This window comes from Psammomys obesus, unplaced genomic scaffold (assembly GCF_907164565.1).
Source record: "Psammomys obesus unplaced genomic scaffold, mPsaObe1.curated_primary_1811, whole genome shotgun sequence".
Taxonomy (NCBI): domain Eukaryota; kingdom Metazoa; phylum Chordata; class Mammalia; order Rodentia; family Muridae; genus Psammomys; species Psammomys obesus.
In genome coordinates this window covers 9,220,413-9,242,365 of record NW_026596134.1, presented here as the reverse complement: position 1 = coordinate 9,242,365, position 21,953 = coordinate 9,220,413, and the positions used below count along the sequence as shown (strand labels likewise).

Sequence of the window (21,953 nt, the reverse complement as noted above, 5' to 3'; positions counted from 1 at the left end):
ATGCCCCTCTGGCCACCTCCTCTCCCTGACCCTGCCTCTTAGGCTAAGCAAGCCCTCATTTCCACAGGCGTGCCTCCCACCAAGGAACACTTTCACAATCGCTGCCTCGTTGACTCCTATTACAACAGAGAACTCATAAGTTGGCTGGGGCCACAGCTAAGGCTGGGAGCAAAGTGCCACCGTCACTGCAGCAACAGTGTTACTAGAAGCATGTCCACAGGGTCTGCACATCCTAACACCAGACACCAGGTAGGAAAGTGGTCAATATACATATAATGGGAAACAAGAGTCCTGGACTGAGCTCAGTCCCTTGCCTGTGGGGAGACCCTACTGAGTGCAGCATGAGCCTTCCCACCTTCTCATCCCCCTGCTCCAGCACCCGAGGCCCCGAATACCCAAGAGAGCCTTGGACAGCTATCAGGAAGTCTTGAACACCCTGCTCTCTGCCAGGCACCAGAGGTTGGCAATTCCAAATTTTTGAAGCAAGCTGCACACCCTGCCTGAGTCCAGACCTGCCTGCTTCCCATCTCCTGCCTCAGGGCTCCTATAAGGTGACTAAACAGCTGTTGGCACCTGATGGAGAACAAAGGAACCAGTACACAGGGGTGGGAGTTTGAATTCCCTTCCCACATCCTTGGGATGATGTGCTCTGGACCCAGACTCCCTTTATACACTGAGGACCCACAGGATATAGCAGGTGCTGTGTGGCTTTTGCCTTGTCCTGGCAGCTGAGGGAGGGGACCACTGGACTACAGCTGAGCCCATATGAAGCCTGGCCGGGCCTCCAGAGTACATGTTCCTACTTCGACCCAGATGACCAAGCTCTGGTGACTACCTCCTGCCCTGACTGTTCAGTTCTTGCATTGGCCAAATTCCTTCTAAGCAGATCCTCTCTCTCTGCCAATTAACCTGACCTTATCATCATCGTCTTACTCCCTAATCTCTCTGCATGAGAAAGCCCAAACCCCACAGCCTAGCCCCCAAACTCTCTGAGCTCTGGCCCTCCCACCCTATTCTCCAGGCTGCTGGCTCCAGGGCACATTCTTCCATTCATGCCAGGCAGCAGCACTTGCCCCCAAAATGTCCTGGCCTTCTCCTTTCCTGCTCCCAGTCATCCATCAGAGCCATGTACTCCACCTATCACTGACCCACAGGGTCTACCCAGCACCAAGCCAGACCCTCTCTACGGTCCTATTGACAAACATAGGAATGCTCCAGATGTGCCAGGTGTGGAGGGCAGCAGTGAGAGCAAAGGAGCAGATGGCCCTGAGAGAGACAATAGCAACTGACAATGAATCCCGAACTTCCAAATGGTGGGAAGTAAAGGCCAAGGTGGGGAGGGCCTAGAACAGGACCTTGGCTGCAGGAGCTGCTTGTAAAAAGGATGGACAAGAGTCAGGCTTGAGTAGCTGCTGGTGAGGGCTAGTGTGGCAACCAGGAGTAGTAGCACAGGTCTTTAATCCCAGAACTTGGGAGGCAGACATAGGTGGATCTCCATGAGACAGAGGATAGCCTGGTCTACATAATGAGTTCTAGGACAGCCAGAGCTAGGTAAAACAAAACAAAACAAAACAAGCAGACAGTTTCCAGGAACACTGGAGGAATCAACCTCCTTCCAGATGATCAAGATGGAGAGGAAGGGCTGAGGAGTTAGATGAGCTGGCAAAATGCCAGTCTTAGAATACACGAGGTTCTGAGTTCAATCCCAAGAGCCCTCATGAGTGAGAGTAAGGGAGTGTGTGTGTGTGTGTGTGTGTCTGTGTGTGTCTGTGTGTAAGAGAGAGGGAAAGAGAGAGAGAGAGCATGGTGGCATATACTTATAATCTCAGTGTTGTGGAAGCAGAGACAGGCAGATTCCCAGAGCTTGCTCGCCAGTCTAGCCTACTAGGCAAGTTCCAGGCCAAAGAGAAACCCTGTCTCAAAAACAAATAAAAAAACAAAGCCTCCATACCCATGATGTCCACGGGTACCCACCAACTCACAAACAAAAAGTCTGCACACATACAAATGATTGGAGAAACATTAGTTTGGAGTCAAGCCTCCTTCCTCTAACATCAGGAACTACCCCTGGAAGAGACACATGCCTGGTGGGTTACAACCGGCATACTCCATCCGGGAGTTCCTCAGCCCAAAAACCACCGGTTCCTACCCTTGCCGTCATACTAGACAGGTGGCACCAAAAGTGACAAAAGGTTGCTATTGCTTGCTTGAGGAAGTAGCAGAGAAGCCAAGAGGCCTCAGGATCCCTGTATACCAGTCACACCCATCCCCGCTGGCTCAGGAGACAGGGCCCTGAGGGACCTTTGCCCATGTGTCTGCACTGATAACTAAGTCTCAGGCAGTGGGCAAAGGCGCCAGACTGCTGGCTCCACATGACCCCTGGAGCAAGAAAAACAACTGAATCATCCCAGTAATCCTTCATTGTGAGGTTAATCCTAAAGGAAAACTGACTGGGAGTGGTTTCCATGACAACTGGCTCAGATGACCTGCATTGTGCACCAGGCCCACACCCTCCAACCTGTCTACCTGAACACAAGGAAGAGGCTGGCCTTAGTTCCAAATCTCCCCTTCTTCCCTGAGGACCAGAGTCTCATGACAGCACCCACAGTGCAGTGCTCTGGCTAGGAGGAACGTCTCCAAACCTCCTATCTTTCCACATAAGATCCTACAACCCTTTCCCGAGGGATCTGAATATAGATGGGGCCCTTTCGGCAGAGCCCTTCCCAAAGGAAGCAGAGCCCCTCGACTTTGCTGTACTTGCGTAACGCTTAAAAACCAGGAAGGGTCTCTCTGTACAACAGGCCCTGGGCTCTGCTTCTTGCTCCTACAGTCAACATGCCTCATCGTGACCCTGTCCTTCCAAACCAAGCCAAGGCCTTTTTGTTAATGTCCAAAAGAGAAGACTGAACAGGAGTTTGAAATGAAAGCCATAGCGTAGTCAATGGTCAGCTTCAGGTACATATGGCCTGACTCTGAACTTGCATCTCTCGGGGAGAGATGACCAGATCAGTGCTGACAGTCCCAAGAGATGTAATCCCTAGCCTTTGTCTTGAGGCCCTCAACCTGTTCCTAGACAGGTGACATTGTCCCCCTGACTACATAAACTCCTGCTCGCCTCAAGGGGCCACTGAGGAATGCAGCCTGATTCTCTTTCTCAAAAGGGTTGGTTTCTTTCCCAGTAAAACAAGTCCTGGTCTTTACCACGTATCTGGCTTCTTGCTAAAATACATTGTGGCAGTAACTTCCCCCAGAAATACCTGGATGAAGGTTATCATGGGCTTACCATCCCAGGCTATGGACCAGTGATGTGTGTACAACAGACCCAAGGACCCAGCCAAGACCCTCTCTATGAGATATTCCACAAGCACACGAGCTACAGACTATCCCTTCCTACACCTAGGGCATCTTTGGCAACTGCTCAGCAGTCACATACACTAGGTTGAGGACTCCAGTGTGTCTGGGGCAGACGAACAGGTTCAGTGTCACCCCCGTGGGGACACTGAGCTAACTGCTGACCAGACCACAGCTTTACAGAAAAATGGTACTGACGGGAGTGAACAAGAACGTGGCACCATCTGAGGCCACATTCAGTCCAGGAAGAAGGTGCCATATTATTTTTATTAATATCACGATCATCATGTATGTGGCTCTCTGGCCTGCATACATGTCTATGTATCACATGCACGCCTGCTGTCCATGGAGGCCAGAAGAGTGCCTTGTAGTCCCTGGAACTGGAGTTACAAATAGTTGTGAGGCAGCATGTGCGTATTGGGATGAACCCGGGTCCTCTGGAAGAACAGCCAATGTTCTTAACCCTGCAGCCATCTCTCTGGAAGGTGCCATCTTAATGATAAGAAATTTATACCACTGGGGTTGCATGGCCCAAGGCTGGCTTTAACTCTAGAGTCCTCCCCGTCACATGACTCGGGAGAAGTGGTGGGATGGGGTGGGGAGAGCAGGGTCACCAGGGATGATTCCGATGCTCCCTGACCACTGTGAAAGCTTGAGAGAGCCACCTACGCTGGTGTGAATGAGAAGTACCACTACGGTCTCAGGCACTCAAATATGTGACTCCCAGTCGGTGTCGCTGTGTGAGGAAGTTTAGATGGTGAAGCCTCGATGAAGGAAGTATGTTGCTTTGGGCAGGCTTTGAGAACAAAGCTCCTCACCTGCTTCCACTCACTCTCTGCTTCACGCTTGCAGTTGTGCATGTGAGCTCTTAGCTTCCTCTTCCTGCTGCCAGGCTGCCACCCACTGCCATGCCACCCCTAGCCATCCCTAGCACTATGGACTCTAAGCCTCTGGAACCATAAGCTAAAACACACTCTTCTGTGAATCATCCTGGTCCTGGTGTTTTCTCACAGAGACAGAGTAGTAACTAATATGCTATCCAACCTGCACTGGCTTCCTCACCTTGAGGCAGTCAGGCTATATGTTGGTCCATGTAACACAACATAAGGTGCTTCAGATCAGAGTGACTCTAAATGTCGTTGAGTCATCACTACGCTCCTTACACCTGGCCTGTCCTCCCCTGACAGAGCTTGGCCTGGCCCCTGAATGGTCTGAGCACTATCCTCTGTGGGACTGGTAAACATTTCTGCCTCAAGGGCCTACCTACACAGCTCCGCCTGCTCTGCTGTCTCTCCAGAAAATGGCCACTGCCTGAGGAGCTGTGGGCATAGCAATTAGACACATAGGGGCCTCCTAAAGGGCAGGAGGCATGAATGGGGAGCAGTGATGGGTTTGGTTCACTGGGTGGTGATAAAAGAGCACAGGGAACAGGCGGTGGGTTCTCTTGAGAAAGTCAATACTGAGCCCTGGCTCTGCCACACCCACACACCTCAGAGCCTTAGTTTCCTGGTTATAAAACAAAGCTGATGAGACCTGCCCTGAGGGAAGAGGAGATAAACAGGCTCAGGCTGGCTGCTTTTCAGGCCAAGTCCAGGCCATGGAGTTGGGACCAGTCAGGTCAAACGTTCTGGCCTTGTCTCACTCCTGAGAGGGCCCTGAAGAAGTACCACACAGCAGGAACCCAGAGAGCATGCACACTACATTCCAGCAGTGCGCACCCTCTGGTACTGAGCAGTGAAACACTCACTTCCATCACTGCCCAGCTGCTCCTCCCTGCAGGCACTCATTTTACAAACCAGAAAACTGAGGCCCCACATGGTGGGAGACCACAGCCACAGCGACTTGGCAAATGAGAGAGACTTCACGTAGAGGCCCATGGGGACAAGCCCTACCCTGCTGCAGCCACCCCTAGAACACATGCGCAGCAGGCAGTCTCGAGGAAGTGGGTGAGAGCAGTGAGACACCCAGGGGGCTCAGGCCACCAACCCTGAACACGTGGCAGAGAGGAACGCTGTCAGCAGGATGGCTGCTGTGTGACAAGAGTCCCCTTTGTCCCGGCAGGGGAAAGGATCGCCAGCCTCCAATTACTGCAGATGAAAAGTGCTGGTTCAAGCACCCCGTGCCCTGGGGAGGCACGGGAACAGCCACTATTTCAGCTGCATTTCCGCTGATAATATGACTGTGTTTCATGACCCCCAAGCTGCCTGCCAGAGGAAAGAATCACGTCTTTCCACAAAAGAGGACACACGGAGCAAGTCAGCAGGGGTGACAGCAGCGGTTGCCACCGCATATGAAAACCCCAAGGTGACAGGCAGATTATCCAGGGGTCAGGACCTGGAGCTGCTGAGGAAATGGGTGGGGAGCAGGGAACATCCCTCGGGCCCCTGAGAACCGTCAGGCAAGGCATACACAATATCAGATTAGACAATACACAGGCTTTGCAACCAACGCAGGGCATGGTTCAAAGGTTGCAAGGGACCCTTCACCCCAGGTGCAACAGAGAGGTCTCATCCTGGTGTCAAAGTGGAGACAGACACCAGCCAGGGCTGAGCACATCTGCCCTAAAGACACAGAGCCTGACCAGGAACAGACATCAAACCTGAGTTCGCTCAAGACTGAGGTCGGCCCACAGTTGAGCGCTTGCCCAGGAAGCTGCAGTTCACCAGTGGCAGAGTGATACCATAGCCATCCTTCTCTCCACCCTACACCCCACAGGTCCCGCAGCCAGGTGTCAGCACCCTCACTCACTTGGAACCTGTGTACCAGTTCCAGGGACTGGCTGTCATTCTGGTCGGCCTCGAGGATGACATCGGTCAGCTTGTGGATGATCACGTCCAGGGGGCCCTGCTCCTCAATTGGCCGGCTGAGGTTCAGCTGCAAGGTGAGAACACACACAAGAAGAGCTTCAGTGCCCGAGTCCACATCTGGGATCCTTGGTCCCTGCTAGCACCCCAGAGGGAAAGGGACTGAGAAGAGCCCAAGGGCCCCGCTACTCATCATTCCCCGTAGTTGAGGATAGATTCCACGTCTGCACATAGGTCCCCAAAGGCAGAAAGCACACAAGCAGGGGATGCTGTACAGAGAAAGCATTTATTGAACATGCCTCATTGGCCCAACCACCCTGAACTGGAGCCCAGAGATTAAGAAAAATGACTGGTCACCTAGTCAAAACTCCACGGAAGCAGCTTTCGTTCCCCCATGCTCTAAAGCGAAGGTAAAGCGGTATTCCAGGCAAGCCTGTCGAGTTGCTGCCTTGAGACTTGCACTCCCCCCTGAAACTGGGGTGTCACTGACAGCGGAGGGGTGCCGGGGTTCAGTGCTGGCCGCTGCTACACTAGGGAATGTGTTTGTTTTTTCAAGAGCACAGGGTTGGGAAGATCAAGCCTCGAGGGAGCCAGAGTGGCCGGCTGATATTCAGCATCACCTGATCCCAAGCCAAAAGCACCTGCCAACAGCCAGGGCAGCCTGACACCACGCTTCCTGACGTGCCAGATGTCTGCCGCCAGCGTACGGCCACCACCACCTGCAAGGCTAGACTCCTGGAGGCGAGTGGCGCCAGCCTAGCACCTGGCTGACCCCCCACATAGCCTCAGCCAGGCCAGAGAAGGCTATCCCTGACTCACATCCACCCTTCCAGGGATTCAGGGCCGGTTGGCTGGTGTCATCCATGACATAAGACAGCTACAAACAGCCATTCTGGGGAGACAGCAAGCTAACAACATGCATACCTGTCTCCTTTTATTCCCACTCACCATGGGAAAGGATATCACAAACAAAGCACATGGGGGCAAGGACTCTAAAACCTGCCTAGGATCTGGGTGAGAGTTGGGCTTGGATGCAAAGTAAGACCTAAGGCAACTGATCTGCACTCGCAACCCACCCTCTAGCCTCTGCCCCGTGTCCATTCTGTCCTCTGGTTGTCACAATCCCAGAAGTCACAACCATACAGCTGCTGTCCTCTAGCAGAATCGGAGATAGGGGCCCTAGCGGAAGTTGTGAAAGGAGGTAGGTCAGGGCCCTGATCCCTGCACCTGGTCCCGGTGCCACCTTCAGTCCTGGTATTTCTGCACAACCCATCTTCCAAGACTCCCAGCTATCTCTGTGGCTCCGGTTACATTTTTGGCTCCCCTGTCCCTGCAGGCCTTTGGGTGGTGACAATCCTCCACACTTGTTCATACTACATATTCTGTCTTGCCGGTCTCTCGGGCCCTGCTTACACCTGTTGCAAATGCACCCTTATTTTAACTCTTTTTTTTTTTCTGATAAGCCCTTGGAATGCGCCAGCTCTTTCCTGCTGTCCTTAATTCCACTTTTTATGGTCTGCCAGGAGTGATGTTAAAAGGTCACCCCTATTTAAGGGAGAGAGAAAAAAAACTAGCAGAGACCTCCCAGTAAGAAATCATCAAGGACCATGCTTCCCACCCATGGTGACAAGCTTGTATACCAAACAAAACAAATACAGCCAAGACACCAGACTGGAGAGGGGAAGGGATGCAGCCCAAATGTCCTTTGCTGTTGTTTGAAACGGGGTCTGGCTGGTCTCAAACTTGAGGGGATCACCCTGACTCGGCCTCTTGGGAGTCTTCGGAGACCTCACAGCGAGACTAGGAGGTGGGGGTAACCTTTCGACCACCTACGACAGAACACCGAGAACCTAGGAAGGAAAAAGGGCCAACTACGTCATGCAGCTGGAAGCAGACTGAGACCCAGTGTCAGCCCTTGCTGAACCATCTGACCTGTACCTATCATGTCCCCTGGCCTCAGTTTCCCCTGAGAAAACTGAAAGAGCCTCTCCACACTAGATTTCCTTCCAACCTCAGCAGGATTTGAAGGGAACTGAAGAAGCTATCAGGAGGAGAAGAGGCGCCCAAGGAACTACAGCCATGCCACTGCAGTAGGTACCACAAACAGGACAATGTTTTCAGACCGTGACAGCTATGAAGAGATAACTGGATCCCAGACAAAACGACCATGCAGGTCTCCATCCCCGCTCCTCCCTAGACCGGGTACTGGGAAGGGAGAATAGTGTCAGGGCCTAGCTTGCCTTACCAGATAGGGCAGTATTATCTCAATTTTTGTTGTTTTACAAGTCAGAGGTGAATCCTGGACCACCAGAGATTGAAAGGACAGAAACCAGCCAGAGAAAGGCCAGGGGTCCCCTGAGGATTGGGTGGGCATCAGCCTGAGGCCTGTAGACCTGACAACCAGGGGCTGTTTGGAAAATAAGCTCCCTGTGATCCTGGCTGCTCTACAAAAGGTAAACAGTTGAGTCTGGAAGCCAGCCACCTTCCTTTGTGTATTTTCCAAGCATTTTTATGCCAATAAAGCCCTTTCACAAGAAAAGCAACTTGGGACACACATCAGGCCTGGTATGGTTCTACTCCGAAGCATGGCTACCTCCTGCCATGGCATCTTTCCTTTTCTCCTCCTCCCTCTTTTTGAGACAGGGTTTTTCTATGTAGCCATGGCTGTCCTGGACCTCTCTATGTAAGCCAGGATGGCCTTGAACTAAAAAAAATAAAAATAAAAATAAAAAAAATCTGCCTGTTTCTGCCTCCAGAGGCACCACACTCCGCTGTCTTTTCTTCTCTATGGCTCGAGCTAGCCTTGAACTTGCAGCCACCGTCCTGATTCTCCCTTCTGAGTGCTGGGTTAACAGGTGTGTGCCAGTATAGCTGGCCTTGCAGTAGCACCTCTGAGGTGTATAAATGGGCCTTTCTGCTTTTCGTTAAGAAGCCAGAGAAGCCACCCTCATTCTCAAGAGACGGTGTCCTGCAAGACCCTCAGAGAAGCCTTGGCCTCTCCCCACTATGCTGAGAGGAGTTGGCCTTCATCAGAGGCCTGAATACGGCATGATGGGTACGAAGAGCTCATGAAACCTGAATGCTACAAAGGGGACACCACAAAGGAGGGTGCCCTTAAGGAAAGAGTATGTTATAGAAGAGGAGACTGCAGGGAAGGGATGCTTCATAAGATGGCATGGCCAAAGCCCAGTCTCCCAGATAGGGTGAGAACAGGACTCGGGGATAAAAAACTCATCTGTGTTCACCATTCTGTTTCTTTGACCACTCAGCTCCCAGAACACTCCCAGAGACTTCTTGTCCTCCCCCTTGGAAAGGGTGTGACCTGTCCCTCCCAGTGATTGGTAAGGGTGACTCAATGAAAGGCCTGACCACTGAGGTCAGAATGTCCGTGCTTGCTCCACTTCTAAGTCTCGCTGTCCTGCGAGGCCAGCACCGGACATGGTTCCATGCAGCACACAGAGTTCTGAATCCAGAGAGAACAAAGGGCCACTGTTTCCCTCGAGGACAAAGGCAGTGAGGCTCATGAGAGGGCCAGGCAGGGCTGGTAGGATATGGAACAAAGCTGGCAAACCCCAGTGGCCCACGAGTCACCTCTGACTTCCTACCTGGTAACCAAGCCACGCTCTGGCACTATGCCTCCAACCCAGTACCAGCACCTGGAACCAGGCAGAGATGTGAGCAAGGCCGGGAAACCCATCCAAATCCATTATTTCTTCTAGGTAGCCAAGGTCATCTAATCATACTGTGCCTCAGTTTCCCCATTCATAAAATGAGGATGTTGTTATCTCTTCTACATGCTACCCAGGGCTGTGATGAGTCTCAGGGCAACAGTTTCCTGACTTTTTTACATTTCTCTCCTCATCTTGCAACAAACAGGAAGACTTCACAGGTCCCTCACCCTACCCATACCCTCAGGACCACCCCCTGACTTCCCATGGCTTGCCCAGGGCAACTCTCCCCTATCACCATGTTGTGGGTTGCTCATCAGTTTGGGCCCCTGCAAAGCATGTCCCCAGCATGGGGCCACGGAGACACGGGGCCCCTGAGCTTCTAGGATGGTAGGGTGTACCCCATTTCAAAGTTCAGAAGCTACAGCTGAGGCTGGAGTAGAAATCAGGTGCTTCCTGGCTTTCATGACTCCCACCTTCTCAGAGCTTCAGCCACCTAAAGAAACCTCATAGTCCTGCAGCACAGACAGCTGCTGCATACCTGATCAGACCCCACTTGTTATGTGCAGGGATTCAAATCTCCCTCAGAGGAAGCGTGCTTAAACAAGAGAGAGTGTGCCTGTTTGTGTGGCACAGACTCACACTCACGTTAACGGTACTCTGCCAATGAGTAGGAACCCTCCAGTAAACGTCAGCTGTAGTATCTCCCTCTCCTTGACTGCCATGTAACCTCCGCCTCTCGGGTACTGGCAGCAGGTCTGAGCACTGGCCAGAGCTTGAATTCTGCAGAGCCTGGACACTAGTACTGCCTCACACTAACATCCTCAGAGAGCCTGCTGCCACACCTTGGCTCTCTGTGGTTGTTAGGGACAACGGCCACCCACACAGTGCCCACCGGAAGCTACACACTGTGCTCCTAACACGCTCTGACTAATTGGGGTGCATATGAAGACAGAGTCATACAGAGGTCCAGTGACAAGCCCAAGGGCATGGAGTTTCACAGTATGAAAACCCAGGTTTCACTCTTGTTCACACTGAAGGGCCTTCAGGGTCCCTGGGGTTTCTTCCACCTTTCCTCCCAGCATGTGACAGGAGGGGGGCGGGCAGTGAGACTTCAAATGGGACCTACTACATCAAAAGTTGACTTAGCCAAGGCTGAGTGGGACAAACGGCCTTGAACAAAGGCCTCATGCACATGTCTATGCTCCCTGAGAGTCCTGGGAGCTGGCAGGAGAACCAGCCTAGTAGGTCTCTCAGTCTGGGCCTCTCAACAAGAGACTGCAGAAGGCAGAAGGGTCTCTCTGTGGGTTTGATTCCAAAAGCAGGCTGAGGGAAGACATGCGGGCTTCCTGAATAAGCACCTCACACCCAAAGGAATGCCATGTGTCCTTCAGTCAGGGGTCGGAGTCTGGTCCCCAAACCTGTAAACTAGGTCAAGGGAGATACTGGCCCCCCCTATGGCCTCTGCACCAGATCAAAGAGGGAGGCTGGTGCCCGTATTCCCTGACTCGGTTCCCCAGCTCCCCAGTGACTGTTCCCAGGGACTATGGCAATGGGAAGCAGCAGCAGTTGAGGTAAGGCAGAAGAGCAGACGTTTTACCCCAGAGGAGGGCTAAGATGACTTACGAGCCAGACAACAGCAGTGCCTTGTGGCACCAACATTAGGGGAACTACGAGCCTACTGCAGGTAGCTTGTTAGGGCTGCCAGAGACCATGCTCTGACCCCAAGATCTCCAATCACATTCTGAGAGGGACAGAGGCGTCCAGCAGCATGGCTCCTTAAGAACGGTACTGACATCTTCATTCCTTCCAGAGCAGTTACGTCATCAGACAGTATCACAAACACACACACACTCACCTTTTTAGTTAACTCTTTTAAAAAATGAAGGTCTTTTTTCTCATTTCTATTTTTGTTTGTTTGTTTGTTTTGTTTTTTAGAATTGTATACAACGTATTTTGATCACATTCACCCACCACTCCTTCCAGATCCATCGCTGATTCCTCACCCACCCAGCTTTGTTTTTAACCCATCAAGCACAGCTGGTGCTGCCCATCCGCTCCTGGATATGTGACCTTCCACTGAGAGAGAAGTGATCCTTCCACTCCGGCAGCTATCAATGACCAATGGCTGTGGGTGGACTTTGTGCCCACTTCCCTTCTGCGAGCTGGAATTTTGTCCGGCTTGAGCTTCGTGAAGCCTGGAGCCAGCCAGAGGAAGAGGTTCCATACGGTTCCAACTAGCGACCTGGAGGGCAACCTTCTGGGAGAGACTGCAACCCAGACAATGATGGCTGGCACCACACCTTGGCCAGGCCTGCTCAGTTATGCAAACTTCCTAACCTCAGGTCAGGTCCCCGGGATGGACTTTGGAGGGGGCAGGAATGGTCACTGGACCTCTTTCTTCTTCTTTCCCATGTGGTTAAAAAGAATAAATTTTTCTCTACTTTTCGCTATTACTTGTCCGTCTAATCGGTAGGTGGGCGGCCAAACCTGGCTTGTTAGGGAAGCTAGGGTCCAGGCTCTGATCCTGATAGCTCCAGTGACATTACAGTCATTTAACACTTACATTTAAATCTGAAGAGGGAGAAAAAAATAACATTGAGCAATAGGGGAAGATGGTCCAGTCTGAATTAATCTGAGTTCGCATCCGTAAAAGGCCGGGTACAACCCTAGGGCTAGAGGGAGGAGTTAGAGAGACAAGTAGATCCCAGCAGCTTAGCTGAATCCAGAAGTGAGATTCTGCCTCAAAAAATAAGGTGACAGTGACAGCCACCTGTGGCCTTAACATGTACCAGGACATGCACACAAACAGAGAGAGACACACACAGGTATGCACAAAGAGAAAGAGAGGGCAAAGAAAAAGAAAACAAAGTAATCTTAAGAGCTGCAAAAGCAATCGCTGGGCATGGTGGTGAACACCTCTCATCCCAGCACTTGAGAGGCAGATGCAGGTGGATCTCTGTGAGTTCAAGGCCAGTCTGGGCTACATAGTGAGATCCAGGACAGTCATGGCTATGTAGAGAGACCCTGTCTCAAATAAACTAAAAAGAAAAAGAGTAGCAAGCCCAGTGCCTCAGGGCCAAGGTAAGGGACAGACAGAAAGCCCACACACCATGCCCTGTCTCAGAAAGCCTCCTCCTCCTCCTCGAAGTCTGTGGAAAATGTCTGTGTGGACAAGTGAAGACCCAGAACCCCCGTGAAAACATGGGGCTGGCTGAGTGACAATGGGCATGCACACCCTAAGGAGATATTCGGAAGCCACCAAGATGGTAGCAAAGAAGTCTGAGTGGAGACATCTGCTGTGGAAAACAGGAAGTAGGAAGGGAGGTCTGGGAGGAGCAAGGCACAGTCCTGCTTTCCAGGATACAGGATAGCATGTCCCCTGGCTCACCTTTGTAGTAAGTGGTCCATGTCCAATATGTGGGAAGAGATTTAATGAGTGAGGACCAGGGAATGTTCTCCCTCTTTCCCTGATAGCCCTGTGATAGGTGAAAGGGGGTGTGTGGAGGGGGAGACGTGTCACTGTTTCAGTTCCCAGGACCTCAGGGCCTTGACAACCTGAACTTGACAACCCAGAACCACGTATCTACCTGACTGATATGGCAGGAAGTTCCCCTACTCCATCTCTCCCTTCAATTTCTGAGATGAAGGACTCAGTAAATGCTAGCAAATGGGCCCCCATGGGGTCTGGATGGGGTCGTTTGGAATCTGGATAGAATACAGCAACAGAGATTTATCCTGTAAAGGAAGACTACTTCCTGATTTTTAGGATCGTTAGGTTAAAACCTTAACAAGCCACACATGAAACTGGCTGTTCTCCAGCACCCAGAAAAGCCCCCAGGGTCCCCTCCACCTGCCCACAAATCCCTTGATGGCGGCCACCCTGGCTGCTTTGGCCAAGTGGATTGTTCATCTTGTTAACTGTTCACAGTGGTACCCATGGGCCCAAGACAGCATGAAGGGAAATAAACCTTCCCTCTGTCACCAGGCAGTCTCTTCCCATCCCGAGGAGACACACACATCACAAGCTGGCAAACGGAGCAAGACAGAACTGGCAGGCCAACAGGCAGGGGAGTCATGGGCCACATCCAAAAGTCTGGCTGTCTTCTGAATGTGTGCCGAGGGACTAAGACTGGAGAAAGAGGCTCCCTGGCTCCTCTTGCCTCAGCTCCCTGACGACTGTCTTCTTCCTGAGCCACCCCAGGCACGAGGTGACTGCCCCCCTACCCAAGCAGAAGGGCAGTGAAGGATCAGGGACTGGAGCTAAGTGCCTGGATGTACAGGCCCAGGCCTAGGAAGAGTGCATCCTTCACCCTTAGACTGATTTCCTCACCTGCAAAGCAAAGATAAGGAAACCTCCTTCCACTGCACACAGCAGAGCCCAGACATCAGGCAATCCCTCTGAGCAGAGCCAGCCCACCATGCAGATGTCAGTGGCAGGAATTTCAGCTGAGACCTCGTGGAGCTAGATTTTTTCTAGCTTCAGTTTAATCCTTGTTGGCTGTCCGCCAGGACGATCCCAGTAATCCCTTCCCCAGAACTACAGGACTCTAGCCCCACGCCAGGTGCTGAACTGAGCAAATCATACATATTATTTCCCCTAATCTCCCAGCCTGGAGAAGCTGAGGCAAAGAAGATTCCAGAAGGCAAAACAGTGAGCGAAGATTGGATAGCCATGAAGCAAGGGGAGTGGCCATCCTCAGGTTCTGTTCCTGTTCCAAGACCCAATGTCAAAGCCCCTCTGCTTTCCTTAGATGGTGTTTTAGCTAGACACTTCTTCTGCAAGTGACAGGCAGTGACAGCACAGTCGAAGGTTATGTCTGAGATAGTTCCTGCCTACTGGCAAGGCAGCATCTGGCTGGCATCTCCGCCACAGGGGTCTCAGGAAGTGTTACAGCTCTAGATTCTGAAACTCCAGGAGAAGGAACCGACCTTTCCAGCAAAACGCTGTTTTCTGATCCCTCGTCAGGCAGCACAGGGTCCCCCCCAAACCCCTGCCACTCCACAGAAGCATCCCGAGGCATGCACAGCACTGGGACTCTGGGTCTCTTCATCCTGCTGGCAAGCCAACACACAGGACATTTATAATCACCCAGAATTAATACCTCAAATCTACCAAGACGGGATGTGTTTGGAGAGCAAGCTGCCATAGAAAAGCTTGGAAAGTGATCCGGTGTAGTATGCTGTGGAGTGTATGGGCAGAGGGAGACTACAGACATCTACCTGCCTGTGCCCATAACAGCTTGCTAGACCCCAAGGGACTGGTGTTAGGTGTAAGGGGTTCCTATGGGACTCGGTGAGGTGAATCATCTCATTCTATGCCACTTGGAGTTTCAAACCAGTGCAGTAACTTATTTCTTTGACTTCAAGTTAGCCATATGTGGACCAGGTGCAGAAGCAAAAAGGCCTGAATTAAAATCTAGCTAGGGTCTAACATCCATTGAGAACCTGCTCTATGCCAGGCCCACCTGAAAGCATACTCACTGCATGTGAATTATTCCATTTACGAGACTGGAGTCTCTCAATGGGACCCCTCAACAGTAGTGGCCTTTGGATCCTGGTGACTGGGACTGCAATTGATGAAGAAGGGCAGGCAGCTGTAGGCAGTGACCTTTGGCCGATCTAAGCCTGTTTCCTCATCTGTCTGATGGAGCCCTGGCATCTGTTCCTACATTTCTCATTGGATGAGGCAATGTTGGCAAACCTTCAGCAATGAGCCAGGCCAGAGCAGGCTCTCAAGAGGCCCCACCCACAGAAGATGCCAGCCTGTGTCTTGGGGCTTCTCGGCTCTCAATCCCTCTAATGCTTCATTAGTCTCAGTTCTTGGGAGAGCCGCCACTTCCAATGACAAGCAGGAAGTGTCTTTTGGATTCCCTGAATCCTGGGCAAGATGCTGGTTCCCAGGCACCCTCAGCCTCCTACTTCAGAGGAGCTGAGACAGTCTGGTTTGGCCAATCATGCCCACTGTGAGCCGCAAAAAGATTTCTTGGCCTGTTTCTATGACCTCCCTGAGGTCCTGCCAGTGTCCTGTCCCTTCCTTTTAAGCCTTGCGTGGCTTGGAAGTGCCTGCTTGTACCATGGCGGCAGACCTGCACTGAACTGGGGACAGGAGAGATTTACATCAGCCTACCCATTCATCCTCCCACCCACCCCTCCACATAACAGATCCCGGGCACTTACACAACCACCACTCCAAACAAACGCTATCCTATCTTACCCTGAATAAAATGAAGCCATTAGGTCAGTCATAAAATGTCACTGCCTGGAAGGGGCAGGCCCAATCGTTTTCTGACCACAAATCCTCACCCGCTACCTTCCTTGCAGCCATAACTTCTGCTGCTCTGCCTATATTCTCTCTATGACATTGGCAGATCTGGACATCCGTGCTGGGCTTGGGTGGGTGAGGTCAGGGGAGCGTTTCTCTGTGGGTCCTACCAGGGAAGTTAACAAACTCTGTGAGTCCAAGGTGGCTCAGGAGTTAGCTGCAGACTCTGACCCAGCAGGGGAAGGAAATCCTGGGACTTTCTGGGCTGTGGTGTAAGCAAGAACTCGGGAGTCACCTGGTTACAGCCCTTAGAAAGAAGACAAAGCCACGGGGTGTTCAAAAGGCCCAGAGACTTTCTACAGCCATGTTTGCTGCCACACTGGCGGCCATGATCCTAGAAGCTAAAGGAGCCATGGCTCCCACAGACGCAAGAGAAGACGCAGGGAGAGAGGCCATCAGCCCAGCTCCCTGGCCTAAGCCTTGTCTCTCCAAGCCAGCGATGAATACCTCGTGACCCTCCCTCTCAGCATCTACCTAAGATCGGACGGTCCTGCACACGTACGAGAAAGGGCAACAGAGGAAGCAGTCAACAGTCCTCAAGGCCTCAGCTTCCTTGGCAGAGCCCACGTGGTCATGGCGAGGCATGCATTTCTGAGCTCCTGGCCAGATAAACTCAGAATGGGCCAGGTAAACTCCATTCCATTCAAGACTCCCCACGTTCCCCACCTTCCCTTCCTTTTTCCACTGTGGAATGAAGATGGATGGCCCAGATCCCAACAACCCCCCAGAGGCAGACTACAACCCCCCAGCCCCCCAAGCCTCTTTAATTACCCACGCTCTGCAGTGGCGCACAAGCCACACTCATTCTAGCTCACTAGGTGGTAGAGAGACTGAGGTCAAGGGAACACCCTGTGCAGAAGGATGCACGCTTGTACTCAGCACGCTCCTGGAGAGCTCGCACAACAACAACGTGCTGGAGGGGTGGCATGTGCCCATCTGACGAGCACTGAGAACGTCAAGTGCCCGCTGACAGCAGCCCTCTTTGCTTCAGCCCTTTGTCTATAACCCACATAAAGGAAACACACTGCTCCCTCACGATTCACCGACAAAAGGTGGCTCTTCATTCTGCTCTGCTTTTCCTGAATCCTAGCACCGCCCCTGGACGGCTGCTTTGTGCTGGCATTGCTCAAGCACCGCAACACGACAGGGAGGGTGTCAGCAAACAAAGAAATATGGTAAAGCCGGGGCCATCAAGGGGCAGAGAGTGCTTGGTGAGGAAAGCACTCATCACAGAAGGCCTGACCCAAGGGGAGCTGGCTCCTCGAAAACAGCACCTTCAAGCCCTCACCTCTGTTACTGCAGAACGTGGCCTTTTCTGAAAAAAGCCATCACACAAATAATTCAGATGACGTCACGCTGGAATTGTGTGGGCCCTCGGTCCAAAGGACCTGCTGTCCTTGTCTGAAGTGGATGTTTAGAACACACATTGACAGTGAAGACAGAGGTCAGGGTGGCCACTGAGTTGACTCGGAGCTTCCCACATGAGCCTGATGACCTGAGTTTGACCTTTAGGATCCACATGGAAGATAGGAGAGAACCAACGCCTGAAAGCGGTTCTTTGAGTTCTATGTGTACATGTGTGTGCACATGTATGCCTATGTACCATGTGTATGCCCGGTGCCAGCATTGGTGGTAGGCCTCCATGTGGGTGCTGGAAATTGAACTCAGGTCCTTTTCAAGAACAAGTGCTCTTGGCCACTGAGCCAACGAAAAAGTATTTACAGACAGGCAGTGGTGGTATATGCCTTTAATCCCAGCACTCAGGAGGCAGAGGCAGCTGGATCTCTGAGTTTGAGGCCAGCCTGGTCTAAAGAGTGAGTTCCAGGATAGCCAGGGTTACACAGAGAAACTCTGTCTTGAAAACCCAAAAATAAAAAAGTACAAGTTGGTATTCCAAGGACGATAGGAAGAGGCCCGTGGCTCAGCAGGGTGTTGGAAAGCCCCTGTTCCCAGAGACTACTCTGGGAGTTGTATGAATCAATGTGTGAACTGTGTCGATGCTGTGCCTCATGTAATACATAAGAGCTGCCACTTTCATGGCTCCAGGGAACAGGGAGCTCAGCTAAGAACCTCAAAACCACACTGCTGTGAAGGTGGCAGTAGGCAGGGGATCTCTGTGTGAGCCTGGGCCACCACTGTCCCTGTCGGCAGCCTGAGGTCTAAGCTTGAAAATGAAAATGTGGGCCCCAGACCACACTCTGGGTCTGGCTCCAAGGATCTGGTAGTATGAGAACAGTTGCCCATCCCCATATCTAGATTCTAATTCATGCTCTGAGCTTCCTCCCTTCTCCTCCACCCTGGCTTCAGGCCCAGGATGTTTTTCTGTGCTGATGGGGGGGGGGGGGGGAATCTCAGTGTCTCAATGCTTCCTTTATCTCCATGTTCCTCCCAGAATGGCAACTGGCAGCCCCCACCAAAGTCGCTGAGAATTCTGCAAGCCTAAAATAATCTCTTTTTACCCTCTTTAACAATAAGGAGCGAAAACTTTGGAGTCTGAGTTCTACAAAGCCTACAGAGATTTCTTCTGAAGCCCCAGGGTAGTATTCTTTCTATATTCATTTCTTCCCAGTCCAAAGACAGCATCCCTTGAGGCAGTTTCCAACCTGGTATTTGACATAATATCAAGGAGTATTAAAGGTCTCCTTTAACAGGCTGGTGCGCTAGAGACAGGCATTGCTGAAACCTGCCTCATTCGCCTGGGAGAATACCAGACAACGAAGCACAAGTCAAAGAAATGTTAAGATTCAACTAAACACTCTGTCTCTCCAGGAGGTAAGGACCCCTGTGGCACACACATACACACACACACACACACACACACACACACACTCACTCTGCTGCTGCTAGAGCAGCTTCCAATTAGCCTCATCTAAGATGACTTGTGTCAGCCTGGCTCTAACAGTGACCTTGGCAAAGCACTACGACTCATGTCTGCTGACTGGTAATGTACTCTCCAGCCAGGAGACCAGGAGACACTGCTTGGGAGCTCAGGACAGCAAGTGACACAGAGCAACAACAGTGTATTCTGGGAAGCCAGTTCCTCCCCCTGGGAGTGGACCTGGGGCGTTTGGCAAAGGGCCTGAAGGGTTCTGTCTCACTGTCCTCAGTGTGAGCCACTAAGAAGGCTTTGTTGCAGGGATGGTGTCAGCAGATGTGCTTGTGCCCTGGCCAGGCTTGAGGTTCTCCAGGTCTACAAACAGCATCCACATACTCAACGGAAGGGACCCGGTTTACTCTCAGAGGCCTGTGACTTCATGTCATTGGTCATCATGGCAATCACAGAAGCGACTCCAGGACCTTGGTTGACCTCACTAAGCTAAGGGTGAGCAGGGACCAGGGGAGGAGGAGGGTCTCATGGATGGATGCTGAGTTACACTAACTGCACCAGCAGCGTTGTGCCTCACGAGGACTTGGGGGACATGCCCCAGAACTCATGAGCCTCCCTTCAATTACAGAGATAAAATTTTCCTGGGGTGGCCTCCCAGCCAACATCCTAACAGTAGCCAGAGAAAACTGGTGCAGTAAGTATGTAGTAGTGGCAGGGGAGAGTCCCAGAGCGGGACTGTTACAGAGGCTGGAGGGGATTGGGGGAGCACAAGCAGGGGTGCCCTGCTGGGAAATGAAGGCAGATATTGTGTTGCAACTAGATTGACCACCAGGTGAGACACCCTGAGGAGCAGGGAATGGCTTTCGGGACAGGTAAAGTGGCAGGGGAGTCCTCATGCAGCCAGGGTGGATCGGGAACAAGGACACAAACAGAAGGGGAAGAAACAGAAAGGGACAGCACAGATGAGGACATGCAGCGCCTGCATGGCCAGAACCATGGGCTGGAGAAAGTGTGGAGGAGCTCGGGACTTGTTCCAGTCAAGGAGTGGGGATAAGGTCTTTCTCCACTGTCAGAAATTGAAGAGGATGGGGTCCCAGGTCCCCATCCAAATGTGAAGGCCAAAAGCAGACCAGTGCTTTCCAGTGTCCTAATCCCTGGCCTGGTGCCTTTCTCCCAGGGCCCCACTCAGAATCCTTCCCCATCACACTGGAATGAACTGGGAGGTGGCTTCAGCCACACACCACCCGCAGAGACCAAGGGTTTCTATGGCAACCACCCTCCAGGGCCCGCAGAAAGCAAGCTGACTATGAGAAGTCCATGGCATCAAGGGCAAGGCCATTGTACTCAGTGGGATGCAGATGGGACCCCAGGTTTCTCAGCTCAGACTCAGAAACTCTCCTCCCCCAAAATGCCCCTGCCCTCTGGAGATCCTGCAGCCACCTCAGAAGGTGACTCCAGCTCCTCCACACAGTTCCCACACCACCTTCTCATTCCCTCGCATGCCTGAGGGAGCCCTCCCCAAGAATGGAAACTGAAGCAGGCTCCCTCACAGCTGGCCATCTGGGGCCCTGTGCTTGCCCCTGCATGGCAGGGCCTGCTGCCTGGATGCCTTTGGGTCCCTTCCTGTCAGGTAGGAGGTCAGGGCTCAAGGAAGGTCAGTGCTGGCTGTGTAGATATGTAGTGAGCCACCAAGAAGGGGCAAAGAGAAACAAGACAGGAGCCTTAGCACTGGGTGGCAGTAGGGACAACTGGCATTGCCCAACATACATGCACAGTGGGAACACCAAAGCTCGGGGGTCCCCTACACCCCAGCATTCTTTTGTCATTTCAGCCTGGCTGGCCTCCCCTGGACCAGAAGCCCTGACAAGCCTAACCCCTGGCCACCTTGCAAGCTTCAGTCCAGTTCTATGGCTTCTCTAGGACTTTTTCTCTCTCCCCCGCTGGACTCTAGGATATTTAAGACAGCGACCTGCTCTCCTCTGACCCCCACCTCCTTTGAAACAAGCTGATTGAGATGGGAATGGTGGTACACACCTTTAATCCCAGCTCTTGGGAGGCAGCAGGCAGATCTCTGTGAGTTTAAGGCCAGCCTGGTCTACAAAGGGAGTCCAGGACAGCCAGGGCTACACACAGAGAGAAACCCTGTCTGGAAAAAAACAAACAAAGAAAGAAACTGACTAAGCTGGGCTCTTATCTCAGCAGGCTCTGGTTTGGGAGGCCCTGGTCACACTGTCAGGCTCATTCACACACAGTAACCAATGCTCACTCCATAGACCAGGACAATAGGGGAGAGGGGGGCTTCAGAGAGGATGTGGGGTGTCATAGGGCAACAGGGAAAAGAATACAGGGGCTCGCCATGAACAGCCCAGGGGTATGGTAGGAATACGAAAGCAATTCAAGCTGGGGTCAAGTGCACTCAGAGGAGGTAGGTAGAGCTGAACACCTTTACCACATAGTCCCAAATAAACATGGGAATGCTGTGCAAGGAGCCAGAGGGAATTCAAGGTCAGCAGACAGCCAGAAATTCAAATGTTGCCTGGGAAACAGGAAGAAGGACCACGACCTACAGAGCCGCTCCGGACCCTAGTGAACAGGAAAGAGTGCTCTACCAGGCATATCCAGTGCTATTGGGGGAGCAGGCCCAGTTGTCAAGAACCTGGTGCCTGGAAGTACCATGTGCCAGCCTACTTGGCACCAAGAGACAGCAAAGGCAGGGTTCAGCAAACTGGAGCAGCCTCTGGCAGAGCCTTCCCCTTCGATTACTAGTCCCATTGTTCCCTATAGGAATCCAGCAGATGAGAAGACCAGCACCATGGGTCATGTGGGTAGTAGACCTGGACATTCCAAGTGGTAAGACATGGGCACACGGTACGATGTGGTCACTTTGTCCCAGCTTAAGCTGAGTGCTGGGGAGCCTAACCCAAAGCTTTCTCCTTCCTAAGTAACATCCTCTGAGTCCGGAAATAGGCAGCTAGGCT

At 52.2% G+C, this 21,953-nt stretch overlaps 1 protein-coding gene across 1 annotated transcript in view; it reads right to left on the bottom strand.

Moving 5' to 3' along the window:
- Window positions 1-21,953, bottom strand: part of Itpk1 (inositol-tetrakisphosphate 1-kinase) — a 134,151-nt gene that overhangs the window by 49,172 nt on the left and 63,026 nt on the right. Inside the window, exon 3 of the mRNA XM_055593157.1 lies at window positions 6,100-6,225. The gene's annotated coding sequence lies outside the window, so the exon portion shown is untranslated. The remainder of the gene's footprint in view (window positions 1-6,099; window positions 6,226-21,953) is intronic.